The sequence below is a fragment of the Tauraco erythrolophus genome, chromosome 3 (genome assembly GCF_009769465.1).
Source record: "Tauraco erythrolophus isolate bTauEry1 chromosome 3, bTauEry1.pri, whole genome shotgun sequence".
NCBI classification, from domain to species: Eukaryota; Metazoa; Chordata; class Aves; order Musophagiformes; family Musophagidae; genus Tauraco; species Tauraco erythrolophus.
The window spans coordinates 31,793,226-31,812,155 of record NC_141467.1 but is presented as its reverse complement, the minus strand read 5'-3'; positions in this window follow the sequence as shown (position 1 = coordinate 31,812,155).

Below are 18,930 nucleotides of genomic sequence, written 5' to 3'. Positions count from 1 at the left end.
TGTGAATCAGGCAGAATAGGTCAACGAGATTTTCAGGGAATCACAAGAACAAAACAAAGGGCTGAACCATTGAGCAGCCCCATTTTTCTCTCCCTGCCACCTGGCATGCTTATTTTTCCCAGTGCAACCCATGTATGAAAACCATAATCACATGGGAGCAGAGAATCCTCCCTCAGTACTTTTCTGTGAAATCCCTATGCTCAGGCGATGACTAACCTACATGAATTCCCAGGTGATGAAGAACCAGAATCAGCAGGATGGTTTTATTGGGAAGAAGTTGTTGAGCCAAAAATGTTTGTCTACTGAGACTGCAAAGCTCAAAATAATCTCCAATTTTTTTTTGTTTCTTTTTTTCTGTTGTAAAGTATTAGAAAGGATAGGCTAATGTCGCTAGCATATCAGCTGGGCTTTGTGAGCCTGAAAATACAGTAGGGTGTCCTTGCAGCCAAGTCTTTTAAGATCAGACAGAGGTTGTTAGTAAGTCAGCCAACATTTCTTGCTTTTATGGGCTCTTCTTCCCTTTGATGCGATATCCTCATATGCATATTATCTAGGTGAACTACAGAGGAGCTGCACAAAGTTGGGCTCTTCCAGCAGATGACTTGGAAGATTCCCAAGAATTCAATATTTGCCGTGAAATGCAATTGATCTCAAGGATGAACATGAGCACAGTGTATCAGAGAAGGATAGCAAAATGGAGGGAGGAAGGTCTTTGAGAGGTTATCAAATCAGGCCCTCAGCCCTAGGCCAATGCCAAATATATCTGCACAACTCCTGACAGGTAACGAAGGGATGGAAAAGGATCCCTAATTATTCATTAGGCATTATTCAGCCCCAGCCTGTTGCAGCATAGGGGAGAGCTGGACGAGGCACCCAGATGGAGTTGAGCCGCATCCCTGGGGCTGGGCAGGGATAGTGGGGGTCCCTGGGAAGCTGCTCAGGGCAGTTGAGGTGCATCAGTGCCCTCAAGGCCTGAATTTAGCTAGAACAGCTCTTTAAAACACACAACTGTCTCTATGCGACAGTCAGGATCATCTTCCATTTGGGCCAGAAAGCAGCAATATCTACTTTGATTAAGGACCAAAGTGGTCGGTCTGCTTCTACACAAGCCTGGAAGCCACTTTCAGACAGTTCCACTGCTTTTCTCCTTCTGTTTTTCTGTCTGCCAAGTAACGGATGCAGGCCAAGGACCAAGGTGATTGCCCCTTTATTGCTCTTTCAATAAATAGCTGAACTTGGAAACTTTTGTCGTCCGAGGGCTGACACAGGCTGACACAGCCGTGCATGCAGGCTGTTGTGGATGTTGTATTCAGAGGCTTATACACGTGTAGGTTAATGTTTAAAGGGCAGCTCTTGATGAAAAGGTTCTGCCAGTCTGGTCAACTAGATCTTATAATCACCGCCAAGCCGCCAGAGATCTGAGAGATTTCTATTACCATGTTCCCTGTACTTGTAATTTCTCAGATGAAGGCTGTGTATTGCTCATCCTTTATCAGCAGAGCTTTAGCTGTTCCTAAGATTTCCAAAGTGGAGTAGAAAAAGGAAAATTCTTGTCGGAGGGATGTTTACCACCATTGATTGATGCTCTCACAAGACATAATGTCAACTGAAGGGGATCAATTAGCAGCGTTTCTCTTTCTTTCAACATAAATCTCAGTAAAGCAGGAAACACTACAAAACTTGAAAGAAAGACAAATGAGTCTCATTAAGAAGAGTGAGGCATGATTAAACAACAGGGTACAGCAGAGTGGGTAACATATCAGGCCAGCACTGAACTGGTGACAACTCATCTAATTGTCGCCAGCTTCCCAGCCCAAAGGAGTGGTAATTCAGAAGTTAAACATAGGTCCTGAGGAATGCCATTGCAATGCTAAAAATTACGGTTTGGAGGATTAACCACGCTGATCCCTAAAAATGAACTCAGAAGAATGTCTGAACTGATGAGCTTGTAATTAGCCTGAGGGATGACAGCTCACAATCAGTGGCGTTCACCCCTGGTGTAAGCTGGCCGCATCTCGCTGACTTCCGCCAAGACGTGATTCTTCTGGTATCAGAGTGCCCGTGAAAAGGCAAAGGCACAGCGAACATTTTTCTGTTTTTAATCTCTATAAATGGCAAAACTCCTCTTGGTTTCAAAAGAAGCAGGACAGAGCTATTTGCTTGATTATACTAAGTCCTCCCTATCAAATGTACTGGAAATTAATGTGAAGCTCTGTTTAGTGTTTTAGCCTGCTATGTCTGAAGCTGGACGGAGATAATACTTTCCATCCAGCGAAATGAGAGTGGTACTCGCTCTTCTCATAATCTCTTTGATGTGTTTGCGCTCGAGGTGGAAGCTAAGGTCTGAAATTGAGGCATTTTAACAAAGAGTGTCAATGACCTTGTGCCTAGCGCTGCGCCCAGGCAAGTAATTGCACCACCGCGCTGCACGCTGGTGCTTACCCAACGCGTGCTTATGCAAGAGAAAGTAGCTGGGAGTCGCTTCGCGTGTTTGACGAGGCTGAGCAGCACAGCAACCTCGACTGGATTGCACACAGCCAGGCCAGCGTGCTTTCACCTGAAGCGCAGGAGATCTGATTTTCCTTGGCCTTGCTGCCTGGACGCACTCATTCCTGCCCACCATGGCCACCTTCCTTCCATTCCATCCTGCACGTGCTGCTGCAGGGTTGGAAATGCCATCGGCTCTACGTGCGGCTGCTCTGTGACTCCTACCGCAGAGTCATGTCCCACCCAGGGACTGCAATGTGCCGGTGAGATTTTACCAGACCACAGCTGTACCATCTTACCCTTGCTTTATCAACTGCATTTTCAGGCAGCTTCAATGCCTTGTGGCCTGGATCCCTTTCTGTTCTTGTACTCCCGGTTGAAGCAGTTGCCCCATAACCTGCTGTTTCACCTGCAGCTCTCGTTTGCTAGCCTCTGCCCTTTCCACCCAGGTGTGGAGTCTTGTCAGAGTCTCCAGGTCTGACCCTTGAAGCTCAGTCAGCTTACGGCTCCTCTTGGAGGTGAGTAGGATGCTCGGGCTGGTAAGACATGGCAGCAAGCTCTGTGGGGACTGTGCTGGGCTGTGCAGTAAGGCACTTCACAGCCCTATTCTCCACCGAGTAACCTGTTTCAGAGGGTAGGTTACTCAGAGCAGAGGTCTTAGTAGTTAAAGATCTTGGCTGAGATCTATAAACTCCATGTGGTCTAGGACTCATCCTGTTACAGATCTGGCTCTGAGGGTTGTTTACGTAGTTTTCTTTCTCTGCTGTTTGAGATAAAAAACACACAAAGGTGATAAGACTTAGTTATTTCCATTTATCCACAGGTGAATGAGGCAGAGTGTCCTAGTCCTTTGACCCTCTCCATGGTCTCCAGGCTCTTGTCTTTCTATGGAGAGCAGAGGATGATGTCCTGTAAAAGGGAGAGGTTGGTGTTTCACTTCCTTGAAACAGATGAGGGAATTGAGCACCAAGCTTTCAAATAGTGTGTCAGTATTGGGAATGGCAATCTCTGCAAAAGAGGAGCTGCTCGCACCTCTTGTCTAGGAGACATTGACAGGGCTCAATTGAACCACGAGATAACTCGGGTTTGCCAGGGCTTCAGGGCACACATCTTGTCCATCCTCTAGACTCCACCTCACCAAAATGTCAGGGCAGAGATTCACCCCTCTGCTGTCCCTTCTCATTAATGTACAGAAAGGAGTAGGAAGGGAACATCACCCTTGAGTGTTTATGGGGACAAGATGGAGCAGATGTCCTTCTACAGGATGCAAAAAGAGGGAGAAGTTGGATAGCAAAAAGAGGGAGAAGTTGGATAGCAAAAAGAGCAAATTGAAGGCAGGCCTCCCTCTCATCTTGTTTAAATCTCTTCTGTAGTTGGCTAGTTACGATCAATACCAAAATGCGTCACTTGCTTTTGCTGGCCTGCTCATGCTCACATGAGAAACTGCAAGAACAGATTCTGTAGAAAAAAAAAGTGGATTTCTGTACAGTTCCTCTAGATGGCAAACTTTATCTGTTCTATTTATCTTATCTATTCAAAAGCAAGTATGTTCAGGCTCAGCTACACTGGAAAAAACATCCTACACTACCGCGACCATTAGTTCAGTTCTGGAATATCAGTTCCTAGAGTCCTGAGCAAGTTGCTGTAGGGAAACAAAATTGTGGTGATGTATCAAGTCCTTGAGAAATATGTTTACTGGTGGAATATGATTTGGAAAGTACAATAATGAAATTTTGTTTGAAAGATGACGTATTTTGCAAACCTACTCACTGCATCTAATGATGAAGATGATGTCCACTTTACTCCCAGAAGTATTTTGCTGTGCTGAATATGCGGGAAGTCTCTCTCTCTTTCTGCCCCAACTTTTTCTAGGTATTAACGCTGATCGTTACTTTCACTGTTGCTAAGCCAGTGAGGAACAAGTGTAAGGAATCTGAAATAGAATGAGGAAATCAATAAAATTACCCTGAGAGCTGATCCTGATCTGACTCCTGTCTAATTAGCGATGACTCTGGTGGACTTGCTAGCATAAAATTGGTTGCATGCATCCAAAATATTTAAATCTTAGAGAAGAATAATAATAAATATCAGCTATTTTGCATCCCACCTTGTCTTTTGAACAGGTGTAAAGTAAGTGTGATGGTAGTGTTGTGACACCGAATTGTATTACACACTTCATGATATTAAATGATTTACTGGGAAGCAAGACAGCAAAGAATCAAGCCCATCTCTCTCTCTAGAAAGGAGTCTCAGCCCTTATGCTTCATACAACAGAAATGGAGCTTCCAAAAACACTCTTGGTATTTATGAAAACCCCATTCTATCAATATATCACTGGTGTAATGGGGCTTTATACGACAGCAGTTGTCATTCTGCATTTTCTGACGGCAAAGGAAACAACATCTGCAAAGATTGTGTGTCCAGTGTTCAGCTGTTTGCATGGTTTCTGCATGCTCCTGCTGAGACCCCGTCCGTGTTCCTTCACCTGCATGAAACAGTTTGTGAACCCTTCCAGGGAGAGATCGCTTCAGTCATTTCTCTGGTGATCCTGTATATGGCATTTCATTCAGGTGTGGTAAATGAAATGTTTCACCAGTTTGCTTGGGAGATCTTCCTATGGCCCTAATGATCTATTTGAGTTTTAATGATCAGTTTAAGTTTATCCTGTCTTAGTTTCAACACATTACTTTTTATTCTATTCCTCAACCTCCATTTTCTTTCCTTCAGCTCTCTAAGTCGTGCAGCCTGTCAAGCCTCTGACTAGACTGAAAGGGTCTCAGACTATGGACTTTTGTTTGTTCTATAATATTTCTGAGCAATCTTTAAATGCTGTACAAATACCTAACAATCCTAGTCGTACTGCTTGCTCTGCCTCAAGTGGTTCGTCTCCCTTTTTCACTTTTTCACCCTTCAAATAGTCTTGTCCCAGAAATTGCCTATAGCTTACCCAGGCTCTCTTAATTTTCCTCCAATTGGTCTTACCACCCCAGAGATCATTGCTGGTACCACTTGAGCTCCCTCTGACTCAGGATTTGCTTTCTAGCAGAGGGATGCCCAGACCTCTGTGCAGTTTTGCTGATCACACCTCAGCCGAGTCACCTCGAGAGATTTTCTCATCTCGCCTCTCTGATGAGACGCGTCTTCGGTCGACTCCCTTCTGCTGCCACGTTGCACGGCACGCTCGTGTTCCCAGCAGCTCCTCTTCTTCTTGGCTTGAGCTCGCCGCCTTTTGCTTCCCTGGTGGCTGTGCCTGCCCTAGATAATGAAGTAGTTTGTGTCTGGTTCTTGCATAACTATTCCAGTCAGGGCACTGAGACCTGTTTTCTTGATTTCCTCTGCTTAGGATCACCACGCACCTCTGAGCGCTTTGTGATCAGACATCAACGGTCCCCCAAAATAGCAGGGAAAGTGGATTAATCTGAGTCCTCCGGCTTTTACTGAATCAGAGGGTCGATTGATAATGAACAGGAGAATGTGCCACGTCCAGACATGCTGATAAGTAAAATGCATGACAATATAATTTTGGCCATCATTATCAACAAATTATAACCAAATCCTTGTGATGTCCTGTACAATTTCTTTCCCCCTATTTTGACAAGAAATATATAATAACTTAATCTGGCTTGACCTGAGCCAACAGACTCTCTTTTCTCTTGATTTGTCCCCCAGTTTTACTGCTGAAGGAGACAAAAAAGACTAACTGGCTCTGCTTATAAGCAAGGACACAGCAAGCACGACCCAGTGCACATGGTGTCCCGAGGAACCTTCTCCTCCCTCCCTGAGGCAGTGGCATAGCACAGCCTTCTAGAAGGTCCACACGTAATCGGCCTTCCCTTTCCCTGTTGCATCTGATTACATATCCTTTGCATATATTTAGTATATCCCTTTGAACTGCCATAGGGTGGTGGGAATCCCTGCCCTCTAGCTCTCAGCTCCTTGGCATGGCTGACAAATGACATGCTAACCCCTTCCCCCAGGTGTCAGATGGAGATGTGCTATTGGACCGAATCTTCCACAGGTCCCTGTGATATGCCCTTACGCGAGATGGCCTTGGTCTTACCTCATGGCAGAGAGGAATAGCCAACATCTGAACTGCCTCTTTTCATGCAGCAGGTGTTTCTTTCACCCAAATTAAAAGATGCCCCTGACTGATAGACAGGCGCACATAGACCTTCTCTTTCAAGGTCAGAGTGTCCTAAAGTATCCAGATAAACACCAGAAAATCTTTTGGAAATATGCGCGTGTAACTGCCGAGAAGAATGATGACGTTACTGACTCTTATGCTGAATAAGCAATGAAGGAAACAGTGGCTTCTGACAATGTGCCAGCTAGGGAATTTGAGAAAAGGATATATTTCCTCACAGATTTGTAGTGAAATATGCCGTGGTTGCTGAGTATTGCAGCCGAGCATTACTCAAGTTTAGACTCTCCTTTTCTTTATTTTTTTTAATATTGGTACTTTGGATACATGTGTAATCATCCATGCCCCTATTTTTTAGGCACTTTTACTTCCTCTCTTCTTCACACCGTTTGGAAGTGGATCTGTGAGTGGTGCTTGAATATTTATTTCTTGTATTGTTTTTTTACAGCACCTGCAATTAATCAATAGAAAGACCCCGAGGAAATTATTTTTGGCCTGTTTTTCTAGTCGCAAAGGTGTAGGTCATGCAAACTAAACACACCCCTACATCCTTTGCTCCAGGCTATTCCCCTGGGCTGGAGCAGACCCAGAGGGCAGGTTGTCTCACAAGCAGCTCAGTGCATGGAGGCTGCATTATCCTTTTGGCAGGTGCATAAGCACTTGCGTAAGTTCTTCTGACTGATAGGAAGAGGGAGAAACGAAATAGGAGGGCAAGTTAGAATCCCTTTCTTCCTCTTACAGTGGGCAGCGAGTCTGTGACAACTGGGGCGCTTGTTTTACTCTACCTTGTATTGCTTTAACTGAGGAGTAATTTAAGCGCAGTATGGGTAAAATCTGAGCTTGTGTTCTGCTGTCTCCTTCATTAAATGTGCAGTAGTGTGGAGTTTTGCAGTTCTTCATGAGCTGAGTTCATCACCAACTTTTTTGGTGAGATATTTTAAGAACATTATATAAATGCATGCGTATAGATATATGATGAGATTTCTTACAAATCATAAATATCTCATAATGCTGGTGAAACGGAGCTTCGGAGTAAAGAATTTCTTTACCTACCTCAATGACAAATGTGATGGATGTCTTACCCTATCCTACACTGCATATATATATTGATGGCTGCATATCATATTTCTACATGTGCAATGAAGACAAGCTAACAAATTCTGTGCCTCTGAAAAAGCCATGCTTCGCAAGTCCAGCCTATACATAATCTTAAACTGTGTTCATGCTGATAGCAAATACCAAGTACATTTTATTACGAAGAGGGAGAGAATGGCTGCCAGCTGGATGGCATTTGCAAATGATCCATTCCTAATCTGCTCTTCCAGAGCATGACCTACATCTTGTTGCTATCATTCCCCTTTTCTTTGAATGATTAACTCTCAGTTCATGAGACTTTTCCAAGCAGGACTTATCCTTCAGGGTGCCTGGTAAGTACAAAGTGCTTTTGGCTGCTTGCATTCAGCTTCCTGTTTCCCAGAGCAGAACCATCCCAGATCTCCTTAAAAACAGCATCACAAACTTTAACCCAAAGTCCCAGGGACCTGGTATGATACTTTATTGGAGAACTATCAGTCATCGCACTATCACAGTTGTATATTTTCCTGTACACAGGGATAGGTGGGCATCATGGACAGGAGCTGGCATCTAAAGGCCAGTCCAACATTCAGAACAAAGCCAAGGCTGCCAGGTATTACTAGAGCTGTGAAGAGAGAGAGAGAAATCCCCACTTAATGTCAAGGCCAGTGGTCATAACCCAGCCTGGGCTTCCTTTGTAAGAAGCTTTTCTAATGTAAACAGTGCTCTTTAGGTTTCAAGGAAGCCTTAGGGAAAATGACTGGCTGTACAAAGGACTTTTGTTGTTGCTTGACCAGTTGGCTCACTCAACATCTCACATCTCCCCACTGCCCTTTGGTCAGAGTCATGTTATTATGAGTATATAATTGTGTATTTAGCTACTAGATCCTCTGTTAGGGCTACAATTTAAAATAAAGAAGGAATCTAATTTATATCAGTGATGCTCCCCTTATGAGCTCAACATAAGGCTATAATAAGCTAATTTATAAATGACACATTTCCCCCAAACCCAGACAAAATGAAAAATATAAAAATGAGAAGGACTGACTGGTTATGTGCTCATGAGAGCTCATTCCAAAAATAGGGTTCAGCTGTTTAAAAATGCATTTGCTGAGGCGTATGAGCAATTTGAAAGTTTCTTTATAGTTTTCACAGGAAAATTAGACCAATTCACGAATAACTGAGTCACAGGGCATTTTGATTGGCTGTTTTTCAGCAAGAGTTAGAAGTAACATTTGCTTCGTGCACAGTGTTGGCAAACTGATTTTAATCATTTGCAATTTGATTTTTGGGAACTAGTCAAACTGAGGGTTAAGAGAAGGCTCTTAGACACAGGCAAATTTCCAAAGCCATCTGAGACTCCATTCACTAATTGAAGTTGGTGTCAGGAAGCATGTTTTAACATGACCTTCAGGAAATTCTTTAATTTGTTGTTAATGTATCAACCTCCTCTTTTCCCTCTAGTATAAACAGCAGCTTTATACAGATATTATTTTTTTTCTCCATGCCTCAGCAAAGGCAGGAAAAGGAGCTGCTGACACTGAACCAGGTGAAAAGGAAGGTGACCATTCCTGGAGAAGACGCCTCTCTCTCTTTAATAGCCTGACACAGCAGGGTGGCTGCCCACAGATTAGGAAACTGTTTGAAAGCCTCAGCATTACCCAATCGATGTTGTTGCCTTTGGGTTACCCAAACGGCCGCAGCAGGTCAGCCCGAGCACTTCCACCCCCGCTGACCAGGAGGCTGAGTCAGGCCCTCTCCAGCTCTGATCATGCCATGGCTTCTCATGTGTTCGTGAGACCAACCTCAGCTGCCCTCGCTCGTGGTAGGGCAATAAAAGACATGTTCCAGTTTGTCTTGGGTTGCCTTTGCCTGAACCGTTCAGCCTAGCATTGCTGCCCTAATCCTGAGCATCTTTTCCTTCTCTGGTCCTTGCTTCCTGGAGGGGATCCCTCTCACCATCTCCTCCTCAGTGTCCAAGCTGAAATCACAGGACAGTTTTGTTCCACTGGAAATGTTAACCTGCCTGCTGGGTGGCAAGAAGGAGAAGCTGCACCGAAACTGAGACAGGGCCAAACAAAACCACAATGCCCGCAGACTGATGGCCGTAACTGGGATCAAATGCAAAGTCCGTTCCTTACCCAAGCTGCCCCACAAAAATGCTCAAAACCTTGCACAGAGATTTTGTACCCAGATGACTATTCAACTGGCTATAGAAGCACAAGCTTGATTGTGCACACAGTTGTTCAACTACCCTAAAAAACGTATTATAGCATCTACTTGTTCCTGTATGGGAACTGCAGCAGCAGGATTAAGAAAAACCAATTTATTTTTTTTTTTACCACATTAAAGGTGGTGCAACCTGAATAAATTAGAAACTATAAATCTTTCCACTACCTTGGCAGAACAGGTGAGCTCCACGCTCTCCAAGATTCACACACCTTCATGTTAATGTTTTTAATGCCACCTCTTTCAGGCTGAGAAGAGAAACCATTGTCAGTTTTGACCTTGGGAGGAGCCCAAATGCTGTGGGTGGTGGCAGGGCATCAGGCAAGGAAAGGAAGGGAATATTTGCTCTTCTGCATGCTCAGCAATGTGCTTCCTTGGAAAGGGCAGAGTCTGGCACCACTAGAAAGAAATTTGCTTTTCTTTGACTTGTTGCAAGTGCACAAAACTTCATGAATACAGAGCACTGTAACATTTGTTGTAGAACAAGCTAATGGGAGTAAAGGTGAGGCTCCTTGGGCATTTACCACAAATTCGGATGTACCAGTTAATTTTCTGCTGCCTTTTCCTGGGAAATAACAACTCACAGCAGTTACTGAAATGAATTGGAATATATAGTTTTGTTACGAAGCCTGTCCTCGGCCGTATCTGGTATACTAGTGCCAGTTCAGCAATAGTTTAGGAAGAGAGCTTTCTGGAAAATGAAATTTAGTCCCAGAAGAAATTCTGATGTTTCAAAAGTGTGGGAGTTTTAGCAAGAATTTAGATGAAAACCTGATTTATTTCTTTTTACTTAGAGGCAAAATATTCTCATTTGGAAACAGAAAAATAACTTTGAAATATATTTTTGATAATGTTAAAATACTCAAATTCTTAGCATAATATACAGCAAAAGCTAAAATCTCATAAGAAATTGGAACCAAGTTAATTAAAAAAGTCCCCAACCTCTACACGCCAATCAGTTCCACAAAACTGAATTGTCTTAATCATTCTCCCATTCCTTCCCTCCAAAAATATGGGCTGTTCCCTCAAAGCATTTTATTTTGATGGCATATACTCTCTCAGAGGCAATGTGTTTTGGTAACCAAAAAAAAACTCCAACGTTTTACCAAAGGAGTAGTGCTGAGCACTCTGAGGCCATGTCTGCATCAGCAATCAGTGCAGAGCTGTAGCAGTGGCTCTACAGAGCATCCCCACTACCTCTGTCTCAGGGATTTTTTACTCCATGGACAGAATGCCTATTTGTGGCTGGAGGGTGATGCAATTCACGCTCTTAGGCCAAACCAAAGCACAAGAGCTGGGAGAGTCACTTCAGCACGCCCTCCTGATCTGGACTAAAATGCTAATGAAGATGCATCATCACTGTGAAGCTGACTCACAGTAGCAAAAAGTCCCATCTGCTTACATCATTAGCTGTTGAATGACATTATATGCTGAGGTACCACTGACTGATGAAATAAGGTATCCAAAGCGTCCTCTAAAAGGGTGGCTTTTTTGGTTAGTATCAGCATATCAGCTGGATTTCCTATTATTTTTATGTCTGGTTTTCTACTGCTCTGTAAAAATTGTTAATGGAACAAATATCACATTGATGTAAATCACTGAACAGAATATCTGGGCTTAAAAGCAGAAACGCACAACACAGTGGTATTTCACACCTCTTTCTGAAGCCTTTGCTACACAGCACTGGGCTCAGACTGCAGTAATCACTGGTATTTACATCCAGCAGCAAACACAGAAAAAGATCCTCTTTTCTCAAGGCATACAATATATGCCAAATGAGAATAGAATCAATTTCCTGTTAATTACTTTATCTCATTGGTTTACTCAGTTACCAGTGAACCATCATTCCAGTTCTGTTTTCCAGATTCGCTCAATTACGAACTGTACTTAGTCCTTAAAGACATATCAAAAAAGGTCAGACTGCAAAACACAAATAACTTGAATAATAAAATAACTAAAAAATAATAATAAAACCCTAAAGAATAATAATTAAAAAGATATCAGAACATCAGCATCATCATTGTAAGAACAAGGTGCCAAAAGTTATTGAAGAAAGAGTAATGAAACACTTCCATTAGCTCATGGATTAACCTGTGTTATCAGCTGTTTTGGTTAGAATTCATTACTTAATTTTCTGGTTGATCATCAAAAAATCTTTTTATTTACAGTAATTATACTGGTAAAATTATTCTTTAAAACATGAAAAGAATAGGCTATTCTGCTTACAAGTAGGCAAGTGTTGTTCTGAGTTTCCGCACCCTAACAATCTGTTTCAGTTATACTTATTCAAAGATTAAAACATCTTTCTTCCTTGTGTCATGGCAATGCCTCATGCTGCAATTGTCTTTGGTTGGACCTCTTACTGTCTTTGGGTTGAGAGTTTTACACCTAATTTTTAAATCACCCAATGCACCATGTGTGACAAGTACTAGAGTTTTATGTGCCTGTCTCAAACCTAAAGTCTGGGGTTTAATTCCTCATAGCTTTTACAAAACTAGTATAATAAACTGAGCAAAAGCCCATTTTTTCATTTGCATGTCAGCAGCGGCGTCGCTGATGAAGATTAAAGCAGATCTACAAAGTCACAAAAAATCGTACTGTTCCAAAGAAGTTACTAAAGACATCACTTGGACCGTTACCATAGACCTACCCAAAATAACACGAAATATTCCTAAGTTTCAAATTTTGAGGAAAGTTTACAATACTCACTACTTTTAAGATGATGAGCACGTTGTGAGAAAGCACCTTAAGATGACGTATTTCAAACTTTTCCGTGTTATGTTTGTGTTTTCTTTCTGAGGCACTCTCTTCAAAGGCCAAAAGGTATCCTTGTGCAGATAATAAACAAGTTTGAACTGTTTTCCAGGAAATGTTAACATCTTCTGCTGTAATGGCATTCTGTCAGCTCTTAAAATATAGTGTTCACACAGATTTTTGTAAAATAGTTGTAAGACCCACTCGCTAATGCCTCACTCTTCATGCTGGTGTGCGTGTCTTCATCAAGAACAGTAAGACTTTAAATTATGGCATCGGTGTAGATTTATAAGACCAGGATAACTAACAACAGAAATGCTGAGGGTTATATGTTGACATTATATCACAGACCTCCTTTGATAAGCCACAAAGGGATGACATTTTCTTTGGTAATTTGAAGCATAATATTAGAACTTTATATATGCATGAAGTAGTGTAAAAAATAGAACTGTAGCTTTTCTTATTTCCTTCAGTCAAAAGACACTACCATAAAACCAGTATGATATTTGTATGAAACTGTATTGGAATTATTTTGTTACAGAAGTTAAAATTAATAGCTATGTGAATAAGTATTTCACCTTTTGAAAGTTGATCAAGCATTAAGATATCCTCTTTTAAAAACAGTCATGTTTACTTAATGGTCTTGGACACCTTCTAGAACAACGTCTTCTATTGTACAACATATTGAACTTTTACATTTAAGTTACCTGAATGAAGAAAAAGAAAAGTTGAGCCTAGATTGTATATTTTATTTACATCTTTGATCGAATCTCCTGATCCCCAGCAAGCAAAGCACAGATGCCAAAGAAATCAGTAGCAGAGTGGATAATAAGCTAGAGAGTATTTGGAAATATAAAAGAATTCTTAAAATTGCAGGTCTATGGCTAGTTGCAAAGACATCAATAGATACAGTACTTCAAAGTGCTGAGTTATTAAGCAAAACACACTTAGATGTGAGAAAGCTGGAATCTTGTGCGTTAAGATGAAGCAGCATCTATATGTAATGAACATAAGCGAAGACTGATTAAACTCAGCAAACCTATCTTCAAAAATCACGTTATTGAAATACTGATCCTATGCAGTGTTAAAAACAGTTCCCTGCTGTCCTTCTCTAATCTAATTTGTACCCAACACGTCACGTCCTTTCGTGTAAGTATAACAAATATCTATCTAACTGAACACTTACCTGATTTTCAAAGCCACACCAACAGTCTGTGCAGTCCTTAGTGAGATGATTAAATAGAGGATGCCACGTCGTCTTGCTGTCTGAGCGGAGGACGTTTTCTTTGCTGGTCTGCATGGACCCTCCTGGCTCCCTTGTCCAGAATAGAGTTGCACAGGTGCATTTCTAGCTCCTTCCTTAAGCATAAAGCTTAATGCATTTGGAGCTTTGAATTCACTTCACCTGTTTTGAAGTGAATAATCTAGTAGAGTCAAAGCTTTGATTAGAGATTGCCTAAATTCGGATTGCCTCCGCAGGGCCTTTTCGCTCCGCATGAGTTTGAGCTCCTTTGGTGCCTGGCTCCTTCTGCACTAGGTCTTTTTAAAATTAGAAGATATAGTTAATAGGGGCTGCCTGCTTGTAGTGGGTGTGCAAGAGTCATGCTTGTGAAAATTAGTATCATGACAAAAGAAATGATGAGATTTAAAACTAAGGAAGAAGTCATGCCTCTGAGGATTATACCTGTGGGAAAGAAGCGAAATCCCACTTTGTGTTATTAAGGTGTCACACTCACTTTCCAGTAACATAGCCATTTCTTGGCATTTTGTGTGATGATAACTTGATGGTGATGGCAAGTCACCATTTTGCTGCATGAAACCATGTGGCTGTCACTTGGAATTCGTCTACCCTAAGGTATTTACTAAATACAGAGAAGCTTACACATGTCCTCTGGTCAGCACGTTAAAAAGAAGTCAATAAGCTTACTCATCCAAGAAATACAGCATAATTAAAACCTCCAACTAACTCTGAGCAATCTCCTACACCCTAAACAATCAGTTTTATGATTTTTTTTTTAAATGAACGTTTGTGGTTGAGTTTCCCCCCCCTCCCCCACTTCGAATAATCCCCCTTTTTCACTTCACATATATACAGTCGTAGTAGGGATCTCTTGTATATTTAATATCCTCAATGCGCCCTGTAGTTTTAACCTATCGTTTCCAGCAAAGATTAGAATTATCTAATCTATTTATGCCTCATTACTGTTTTCTAGAAGAACTTGGCTACATGCACTGACTAATAGGCAAGACTATCCTCTTCCTCTCATTATTATACCTTTCTGGTTTTTTCGTTCCTGACAAAAATAATTTTCAGCGCTGAGGCTGAGGAAGTGACAGTTTATGCTAATTGTAGTTGAAAAATAGATGAAAATCCAGGCAATCAGATAAAATGACAAGCAGTGAGAAGAGGACATGTGCAACAATAGCTTTAAGCCAGCTTTGCTTTCCCCTAACCTGGCACTGCTCAAAGAGGCTTCTGGCCCCTGACATACACTTAGATGCCCTAAGTGGTGGGGGCAGCTGCAAACGGGCTCTGAGGAGGACACCTAACCAAGGGCTGCCACAACCAAGGGAACTATCCATGCCCTCTTCTCTCCAGCTACCCTCCCTTCTTGAATTAAATTAATTAGGCTTCCCAACTCCTTTGTTTTAGGGTGATCCACAGAGATTAACTATGGAAAACGGTCCAAGCACAACCTGTGGTGGAGACCTTGTTGTCTATCAATACATTCTGAATGGAAGCAGCTAATGCAGTCCTTCCTTTTCCGTTTAATGTAGGAGCATTAAAAAGGAACTTAACATATTGCCTTTTTTTTTGTCATTATAAAGAGTTCCAGGGCTGACACTTGGATATCCACCTCTCCCTAACTTTTTCAGCAAGAACAATTTTGACCTGCAGAGTATGATTTTCTGACTTTGATGTGGGACTTTTGCAGTTTATGTCTGACTTTCTTTTATCCATATGGGACTAGTATGATTCACTACTGGCAAAGCAAACAGCTAGAGAACTGAGCGATGTTGGCTCACCAAGCTGGGTGCACCTTCATCTGTAATAGCCGGATGAACCCTGGGAAATCATGAATGTGGATTCAAAGCCCAAGTGATGGTCAGTAGGGCTCTGAGTGGACCTGCTGCAAAGGCGGGTGTACAGCAGAAGCAGACTCCCAGTGCATCAGCCCTCTTGGTTCACCAGCCCATCAACCAGAAACTCACACCACAACATAACCAAATACAGAGAGAAAACAAGTCAGAAAGAGAACTTAATACTTAAAAAACAATCTTCTAGATTGTGCCCCCCTCAACAGGCAGGATTACGCAGTGGAACAGCATACAGAGTTAACTGGAAATCCATGTGTGCTGGCAGCAATTTATTATTGGATTAATTATTCTGCATGGTTTTGCCCTTGCAATTACTGCAACCGCCTTCTTTTTTCCTTATGCAGTCTTTTTGTTTGCCTATTTTTAAGTCTGAGGTTTGAATCTGTTCACATCTCCTTTGTTTAAACACATCCCTCATTGCCTTCAGGTGTGTTTGTTGATCCCTTGAGCTGAAGCTAGAAAAAGAATCATGCTGGATTAACAGCACGTTGCATCACCCTCAAAGAGAGTGGGAAAGCACATCAATTCCTCATGGCCTTTTGTCCCCAGATCCCTTCAGGTTTCTGCAGCAGCTTGGCAGGCTGATTTCACTCTCATGGTCCTTTCAGCCTGATGGGTTTTCTGCTCATTAATCTAAAGGAACTGGCGGTTTAGGAGGAAAAACTTTCATAGTAGTGTTGAATGGGCAAGTATTTAAACTTGCATTCCTTGAAATGACTCCAGACGAAGTAGCCAGTGTGCCAAGTCATCTTACTGCTGTTTGCTCTGCAGAAACCTGTGCTGTGTCTGACAGTGGATATGTGTCACACAGAAATTACCCTGCCAGTGGATGCTTGAATTAGATTTTGTCTAAAAATATGCGATGGCTTTTGAGTTGTGGTCTTGAGAAATCAAAATGTTGAGTCGTTGTTTAATTTGAATTAAAAAAAACCCAAACAAACCACAAACATTACAACAGTTTTATATCATCGTCAGGAAATCTTGTTCTAGGATAAATGTCAAGTGTTCCTCACAGGTCCCTTACTTTTGCTCCTAGGTAGTGACATGTTCAGCAATGCTATCACTGTGTATTGCCTTGTGGTTCCTCTCGCTTTTTAGAGTCTAAGTAGTAGGTCTCAGAAGGATGTAGTATGTCCCATGATCATCCTAGAGTCCGCAGGACACAATTTAGTGGAAACTGTTCAACTCTCTCTCTGAGAAAAGGAATGGAAAAGTGCAGCTAGAAGAACAAATGCAACCTATTTGTTTTTGTGCAGCATCTGAAAAGCAGAATTCTTAGTAAATCTTAGTACATTTAGAGGTTCACCTCAGAGCTTGTCACAGTAGGTCCCCTTTACAAACAAGGGAGAGAGAGTCAGTGCACAAAGGGGTCTAGGGCATGGTTCAGCTCCTAAAAGAGATGTCTGCAACAGCTCAGATGACTCATGTCCTCAGGGTGCCTAGTTCTCTCCACTGACTATGCAGACAGCCTGGGCTGACCACCTCACGTACAGTCATCTACGCTGCATGTGTCCAAAACTCCACGCCAAGGAAGCAGCCTTTTTCTCTAAACACATGGATGCACCAAGGTGATTCTTCCTAGAGCCTTTTGCACATAGCAGCTCTGGGTCCAGCGTGTGTTGTGCCTCTCACCTGCACACGGTCGCTCTGGATGCGTACTCTGATAATGCCACATTTTGCACCTTCGTGTTTCATAACCTCACAGCTCACTGCTTCCAGGTCGAGGCAGCAGTTTCAGCACCATTTCTCCCCAAGTGAGCTTCATCCCTTCCAAAGAGAGCACTGGCTCCCTTTCCTCCCCTTGCCCCAGTCTTGTAGCACTTGCTGTGTGAGCAGCAGATGCTTTGCAGGAATACCTGAAAGCCTTTTCCAAACAAACGCTATTCTGCTGAATTAAGCATTTTAGAGTCCTTCAGTTAGAACAGAAAAGCTGATTACCCAAATGGTCTGGATGACACTATCACATGCCTCCGTGAACCAATATATTCAGGATTTCATCTTCACATTGCATTGGGTAACAGAGCTATTACTTGAAGGGGGAAGTCTGTGCTGTTTAAAGAAACAATTGCTTAAACCTGCTGCATTTTATGCCAGTTAGGGTCCACCTTCAGGCTTTTGGTGTATTCCCAAATCAGCCTTGAATTGGACAACCTTTGATCAGTCCCACGGAAAGCTAATGACACTTAATTGTAGGTTATGGCCAGATACTGGGGTGAGGACAAATGTAACATTAAAAGGAAGCAGATGCGAGCACGACTTGGTTATTTTGTCACTTCAGTGACAGAAGTGGAGACAAGCATCTGTTGCACAGTTACTGTAAACCTGCACTGTTTTTTCAGACAATGATTATAATTACAGATATGAGCTTCTTGGAAGATCAAGCACCACAATTATGGGATGTTTGTCATTTGAACGCTCTTTGCAATAACTCACACAGAAATGTATGCATCGGTTTGAACGCTTGGAGTCTGTCCAAAGACATAAATGCCTGCTATCACTTCATACTTTAATTTCATCATTACAATAGAATGCTCTTGTATGTAAACTTGATCCTTCCTAGTGTTTTTGCTGCAGTTGACAGTACTGGTTTACTTACCTCATTATACAGTTTTCAGATTTTTAGGATTTCATGTTTAACCAAATGCATTCACTCATCCAAATGAGTGAATGCATTTGGTTATCTCAAGCACCAAAAAGCCTAGCTTCAATTGCTATTTTTCACTTCTCTGCTGTAAAAAGTTAGAATCAACTCAAACTGTGCCTTCCATTCCAAAGGCTGGGTAACAGATTTAATTCCTGACCTGTTTCATCCCCAGGCAGAATTACAGCTCAACACAGAAAGAGAAATATTTTTTAATAGGATTTATTGTGCAATTTTTATATTCTCTCTCTACGAGAAGCCTTTCTCTTTTCAACAGTCCTTTCCACTGAAATTCAAATCCGACCATGCGAACCTGATACCCAGTATGAGTTTGCTAATGTCGTAAGAATGTGATTATTAAGAAGTCATCTGCTGCAACTGTAAGGATTCAGACAATACAAATAAATGCACGCCCTTCTGCAAAGGTACTTCCAAGGGTTTCTGAGCATCCAGCTCTGAATGATTCACTTCTTACTATAAATCGTCAGTGCAGTAACCTTAGGAC